The sequence below is a fragment of the Phyllostomus discolor genome, chromosome X (assembly GCF_004126475.2).
Source record: "Phyllostomus discolor isolate MPI-MPIP mPhyDis1 chromosome X, mPhyDis1.pri.v3, whole genome shotgun sequence".
Taxonomy (NCBI): domain Eukaryota; kingdom Metazoa; phylum Chordata; class Mammalia; order Chiroptera; family Phyllostomidae; genus Phyllostomus; species Phyllostomus discolor.
The window spans coordinates 56,137,468-56,145,105 of NC_050198.1; the positions used below are offsets into that span (position 1 = coordinate 56,137,468).

Here is a 7,638-nt window from a genome sequence, read left to right on the forward strand (position 1 = left end):
GTTCCACTACTGGAATTATACCCTAAGAGCCCTGAAACACCAATCCAAAAGGACCTATGCACTCCAATGTTCATAGCAGCACAATTTACAATAGCCAAGTGCTGGAAGCAACCTAAATGCCCATCAACAAATGAGTGGATCAAAAAACTATGGTACATTTATGCAATGGAATTCTACACAGCAGAGAGAAAGAAGGAGCTAATACCCTTTGTGACAGAATTGATGGAACTGGAGAGTATTATGCTGAGTGAGATAAACCAGGCATGAGGGACAAATACCATATGATCTCACCTTTAACTGGAACATAATCAACAAAAGAAAAAAGAAAATTAAATATAACCAGAATGATTGAAAATAAGAACAATATAACAATAGTCAGAAGTGAGAGGGGAGGGTACAGAGGGGAGAAAGTTTTCAGGAACTACTAAAAAGAACACATGGACAAAACCAAGGGGGAAGGTGGAAGCAAGGGACAGAGGTGGGTTTGGAAGGGGTCGGGGGGAGGGGTGGGGGGAAAATACAGACAACTGTAATTGAACAACAATAAAATAAATTAAAAAAATAGAGAGCCCAGAAATAAACCCACATTTTATATACTATTAATATTTGACAGAGGAAGCAAGCATATACAATAGGATAAAGATAGTTCATGCAATAAATAGTGTTGAGAAAATTGGACAGATTCATACAGTAAAATGATACTAGACCACCTTCTTACACCACACAGAAAAATAAATTCAAAATGGATCAAAGACTTAAATGTTAGAACCCAAAAATAAAAATCCTAGTAGAAAACATACACGGTAAAATCTCAGACCTTGCTTGTAGCTGTTGGGGCCTGCCCTGCCTGGTCTCAGGAAGCTGTAACCCCCCACAACTTAGGCTGAGTGAGAGACCTCTGGACCAGGAGCCACTAAGGATGCAAAACTTATTTCCCTGGCATGAATGCTGCCTGTTCTGTGCCTGGCCTCCTAGGCTTGATCAGTTAGCCAATGATGGGTAAGATTTCCCATGGTGGGGAACCATCTAAGACAGGCATGATCATGAGGAGGCCTCAGGATTTGGGGCTGGGGAAATGAAAGGGTGATCGGCATCGACCCCTGCCCCCTCAGCTTTGTCAAAGCCCAAGTCCTTGATCTTAGTTGTGAGAAATCCAAGTCTTCTGGCTGCCTTTGTCTCCTCTGCCTGACTCAGGCCTGTGGAAATAACGGGGGTGGTGCAGTCCAGACCAGAGTCAGCGGACCCCCGGGGTAATCAGGCCTGGGATATAGAATATGCAAGATCCTGTGAGATCTGCTTGCTGGAGGATGCTATTGAATTAGAATATGAAGGCACGGGCAGGAAATGAAACTAGTCTTTTAGGTCTTGTAGTCTTTTTAAGTGATATAACACAAACTCTCTGCCCAGAATCCCAGCGGGAGTTCTGTCAGCACGTTTGAAAATTACCTACTTGTTTGATCTCCCCTGCCAGACTGGAATCCATAAACTGTGTCTGTATTCTTAATAAAAGCCTACTCAGGTAGGGGCTCAGGGCGATCTCCATTAGAGAGGGTGGCCATGGCATTCTCCACTAGAGAGAGTGGCCGTTTCGTCCCTATTTCCCCACAGGACCTGGTTGTCCTTGCGTATATTTTTCTCATGTTTTGATGAGCCATCCACAGCATTCCACGGTCACTGCAAGCTGGTGGCCGCATCATGTAGCAATTTTTTAAATCAGATATATTGCCGCAGACAAGGGAAACAAAAGAAAAAATAAACAAATAAGACTGCATCAAGCTAAAATGTTGTTCCTTTGCACTTCAAATGAAATAATCAACAATAAAAATGACAACCACAGAATGGGAGAACATATTCACCAATTCACTGACAAAGGGTTAATATCCAAAATTTATGAAGAACTTACAAAACTCAATATCAAAAAACAACCAACCCAATTTAAAAATGGGCAAAGGATCTAAATAGACACTTCTCCAAAAAGGACATATAGATGGCCAATAGACATATGAAAAGATGCTCAATGTCACTAATCATCAGAGAAATGCAAATTGAAACCACCATGAGATATCACGTCATACTTTCCAGAATGGCTGTCATGAATAAATCAACAAACAACAAGTGCTGGTGAGGATGTGAAGAAAGGGGAGCCCTTTGCACTGTTCTTGGGAAAGCAGATTGGTGCAGCCACTATGGAAAGCAGTATGAAATTATCTCAAAAAATTAAAAATGGATCTGCCTTTTCACCCAGCAATACCCCCTCTGGGAATATATCTGAAGAAATCCAAAACACTATTTTAAAAGAACACAAGCCCCTCTGTGTTCATTGCAATGTTATTTATCTTCGCCAAACTATGGAAGTAGCCTAAGTGTCTATCAGTAGATGAGTAGGTAAAACATTTTGGGACACTCACACAGTGGAATATTACTCAGCCATGAAAAAGAAAGTCTTACCTTTTGTGATGGTATGAAATATGCTAAGTGAAATAAGCCAGTGAAAGAAAGACAAATACTCATATGTGGAATCTAATGAACTAACATAGAAAATAGAGACAGACTCATAGATAGAAAGCAGGATAACAGTGATATGGGGGAATGTATTGTGTGGAGGGATTGAGCAAAAAGAAAAAAGGACTTGTGGACATGAACAACAGTGTGGTGATTGCAGTGGGCAGGGGAGTATAAGGAGACTAAATGGTAATGGGAAAAAGACAATAAAAATAAAAGGAAACATCGCTGGCTGGTGTGGCTCAGTGGATTGAGTGCTGGACTGTGAACCAAAGGGTTACTTGTTTGACTCCCAGTCAGGGCTCATGCCTGGGTTGCAGGCCAAGTCCCCAGTGGGAGGCACACAAGAGACAACCACACATTTATATTTCTCTCCCTTTCCTTCTGTCTCTCTTCTCCTCTGTCTAAAAATAAACAAAATCTTTTTGAAAAAGAAAAAAGCAAAACCAAAAATAATTTCAAGATGAGATATAGATTAAATGTGTAAAGTGAAACAACAAAGCTTCTAGAACATAACATAGTACGATATTATTGATGACTTTTGAGTCACAAAGTTTCCTTAAATAGGTTATGAGCATAACACCATTAAATGAAACAATTGATAAATTGGAATACATTAAAAATGAGAACCTATCATCATCAAATTATACTAGTAAGAGAGTGAAAAAGCAAGCAAAGAGTAGATGTTGGCAAACTACATAACTAACAAAGGACCCATATTAAAAATACACAAAGAACTACAACAAATCAGTCAGAAGAAGAGAATATCCTATAGAACAATGGGCCAAAACTAGAATAGACACTTAAGAAGATAAAGGAAGATCCAAGGTGGCTACAGAGTAGGTGGAAATTACACACACACCTTCTCCTGGCAGCAAACTGGATTTACAGCTAAATTACATAGCAATCAACCTAAAAAACAACTGAAGGACAGCTGATGATTATAGTAGAAGCTACACAAAAACTTGTAATAAGAATGGAAATGCAGAAATGGCTGGCCCCTGTATTTTGGTGGCTGAGAAGCCAGAGTGATATCTTAGTGGCAATAGTGCCCCCTGAAAAGCATGGGGTCTCAAGGCCATGCTTGGACCCTCAAACCAGAACACCAGGACCTGTAAAAGGAAACTTCATACTATATGGCAGTGAAAATCAGTGAGGACTCTGTCCAAGGGGAAGAGGAAGGAGTCTGCTAGAATCCTAGGTGCTCTCCTAAAGTGCCAATGCACAGGAGCTTACTCTTGGGCACCTACCCAGGGCTTTGACAGAGGTGAGGTGACTTAGGGCATACAAAAGTCATAAAGAGAAGATCCGGGTGGTGTGGCACTGAAGACAGATCTGGAGGGTCAGCTACAGAGGTCCCAGCCCCAAGTCAATATCCCACACTGCCCTTATGTGCCATCTTCCAGAGTTGAACACTCCCATTCATACAGCACCAGCTGGGGGAATGCACTAACTTAGTCCTCCAAATACTCGCAACAGAATATGGCAGAAAGGACTGTTGGCTGCACCCAACAAATACCTGTGGCGAGCTCTTTTGTGTAGAAACTACAGGCAGACTCAGATAGTCATTGAACTGTGTGTCTTCAGAATGAGAGCTAATCTTTTCCCACACCATCCCCAATGGAAGACTCTATGTCAGGTTCTCTGGTAGCTTATCTGTGGAGCTAAATGGAATCATGCAGCTTGCACCCCTCCCAAGGGCCAGCACTACCCTCAATGTAAAGCTACATATTTCTGTTTTCCCAAATATCTTTGGCCTTGTCCTGCTGAGTTCAGTTCCATTGGGGAAAGGGAGTGCAGCTCGGAGCTGGGATATTCAGAGGGTGGCTTTGTCAGGGTCTTTGACAGTGCAGCTGTGGAGCCATAGGGAATGTTCAGCTTGCCCCATTCCAGAGGCCCAGCTGGGGCCACCTTCAATGGAAAGCTTTCTTGATATGTTTGCACAAGGCCCATTGAGCTTGCTTCTATAGTGGGGAAAGCTAGCAACACCCAACATGAACTTGTGGTACACTCCTCCTGGAGGAGCTAGAGGTGAAGACTCTAGCAGAGACTGAGTAGTATAGCTCTGCAATAGGGGACACGTTTTCCCAATTGAGTGCCTGACCACACTGCCCCTAATTAGAGGACCCACTAGCCCCATCCTTCCAACAAGATCTCCCCACCTACCAAACTTGAGCCATGTGGAATTGTCAGTAGGGTGCAGCTAGCTTGAGACTATTGTATAGCTTTTTTTCATAAGACTCTGGAGGTAATCCAGGCAACCTCACAGAGGAGCAGAGTTGCCAACAGATGGACACTGACCTGTAAGAGTCTTAGATTTTTATTGATCTTCTCCCAGCTCAGAGTTTTAGGAAGCATATGGTGGTACACAGCCTGGCCCTTCACACACACACACACAAGCCCAGTAGAGGCAGCCACAAACAGTGAATAGTGTGGTAGCTCCAAATGGGTAATCCAAAGAAAGTTACACACAACATCTAACATTGACCTGCACAAGAACCCCAGCCAAGTGGACTCAGAACAACCAGTGTTGGGCTTCAAACAATACCACAGTTTTACCCAACAATCCGCACAAAATACACAACCAAAGGGGGACCTAGTAGACACCAGACCTTGCTGGGAACTCTGCTTTGGGAAACAGCTCTTAAACAGCAACTTATGCACAGTGAATGAGGCCTCTTTGTAGTCAACCAGCCTGAAAGTTAAGTCTACCCACAAACAGGTCAATGGCATTGAAGATTCAACTACAACAGAGGATAGCATAGAATCCATCCAAGAGTAATTTCAGGAACAGCTAGCTCAGGTGATCTAGAAGATTGTGCCACTAAGACCAACAAGGCAACATCATCAGAAAACCCTCATAACGATCTTGAGAGTTATAACAGATTGACCTAATATACAGACAAACACAAAAAGTCAGGCAAAATGAGGAGACCAAGAAATTTGCCACAAATTAAAGAACCAGAAAAATCCCCAGGAAAATAATTAAATTAAATAGAAGCAACCAAGATATCAGATACAGAGTTTAAAACAATGATTATAAGGGTGCTCAAAACCGCAGGGGGGGAATGTATGATCTCAGTAAGAATGTAAACAAAGAGATAGTGAGCATTAGAAGGAACATAAAAACATTTAAAAAGTTAGAAATGAAGGATACAATATCTCAAGTAAAGAATACACTGGAAGGAACAAAGAGGAGGTTAAATGATGCAAAGGATTAAATCAGTGATTTAGAGGACAAGTTAAAAGGAAGCACCCAAGAAGAGAAAATAAGAAAGAGAAAAGAAAAAGAAAGAAAGAAAGAAAGAAAGAAAGAAAGAAAGAAAGAAAGAAAGAAAGAAAGAAAGAAAAAGAGAAAGAGAAAGAAAAAGAGAAAGAGAAAGAAACAGAGAAAAGAGAATCAACAAAGAGATAAGGAAAGTCTAAGAGACCTCTGGGACAATGTGAAGTATAACAACATCCACAACACTGGGGTACCATAAAGAGAAAAAAGAGAGAAAGGGATAGAGAATCTGCTTTAAGAAACAATGGCAGAAAGCTTCCCTAACATGGTGAAGGAAAAAGTACACAAGTTTGGAAATCTCAGAGAGTCCCAATCAAGATGAGCCCAGGGGGGTGGTAAGATGGTGGTCTCTGCTTTTGCTGGTGTGGTGAGAGTAGCATCAGGAATCTCATGGCCCCTGAATATTTTGGCATCTTCATCCTATTGGAACTGTACCAAGAATGCCTATCTTCATTTGGCATTGCCCACCAACAGTTTTGTCATATTCAGGCTTCAGTTGTTTCCTCTGCTCCCAGGCTTGTTACTTCTGTCAGAAACCTGACATGTGGGCATACCACAACAATCCTCAATAGAATGGCCCCCTTGCTTCCAGATGTCCTGAAGCTACCAATCAAAACTGTGACATATGTCAGTTCATGAAAAGGCAAGAGAAAGACTGTGAAACCTGTCATCTATAGGTTTCTTTGACTTCATTCTGGCCTTTCGGTAAGGAGAAAGGCTGGTTATAAGAAAAAAATTATGGAAGAAGATGGCTGCTAGAAAAAGATGCTTGAAAGAATTTGTGTTCTGCAATAAAACCTAGAATAAACTCTTAGATAAAATGATGACATCTTTCTGGAAGGGGCAAAACTAGTGTGCTGATGATCCTTATCAGAAATATCATGATTGGACAAGCCTGAAAATATAGATCAGAAGTTTCATGATTTTCCCAGTTATCTTGGTATATATGATGCCTTTGCAAAAATGAATAAGTATAGATGGAAGGGGAATTGACTTGAGATGGTAAATACACAATGCAACATACAAATGATGTATTGTAGAATTGTAAACCTGAAACCTATTTAAATTTATTAACCTATTTCACACCAATAAATTCAATAAAAAAAACTAAAAAATGAGTAAGTATAAAACTCAATGTAAGTTATACTAACTGATATGGAAACATACATACAGTTCCAACACTAAATTTATCAGAGTTTTAAAATTAAAAAAAGAAAGATGAGCCCAAAGATACCCACAACAAGACATATCATAATTAAACTGACAAAGGTTAAAGAAGAAGGGAGGATCTTAAGTAGCAAGGGAGAGACAGTTACTCACAAGAAAGCTCCCATTAAGCTACCAGGTAATTTCTCAACAAAAACACATCTGGCCAAAAGGGACTGGCATGAAATATTCAAAGTGATGAAAAAGTAAGAATCTACATCCAAAAGTATTCTATCCAGCAAGGCTGTCATTTAAAATTGAAGGTGAAATAAAGAACTTGCTGCCCCCCCCCCGAAAAAAAAAAAGTTAAAGGAGTTCATTACCACCAAACAAGCATTGCAAGAAATGTTAAAGGGCCTACTTTAAGAACCAGAAAGGACCCCGACTGGTGGGGCTGAGTGGATTGAGTGCCAGCATACAAATCAAAGGGTGAATGGTTTAATTCCCAGTCAGGGCACATGCATGAGTTGTGCGCCATGTCCCAAAAAGGGAGCGTGTGAGAGGTAACCACACACTGATGTTCTTCTCCCTCTCTTTCTCCTTCCCTTCCCTTCACTCTAAAAATAAATAAATAAAATCTTGTAAAAATAATAATTAAAAAAAAACTTCCTTAATTTGGTGATAGAAATAGACATGCAAACCCAGGA

General features: G+C 40.8%; 1 pseudogene; it reads left to right on the forward strand.

The window, feature by feature from the left end:
- The first annotated feature begins 5,978 nt into the window (after positions 1–5,978).
- LOC114505764 lies at positions 5,979–6,950 on the forward strand (annotated as a pseudogene).
- Positions 6,951–7,638: the final 688 nt, after the last annotated feature.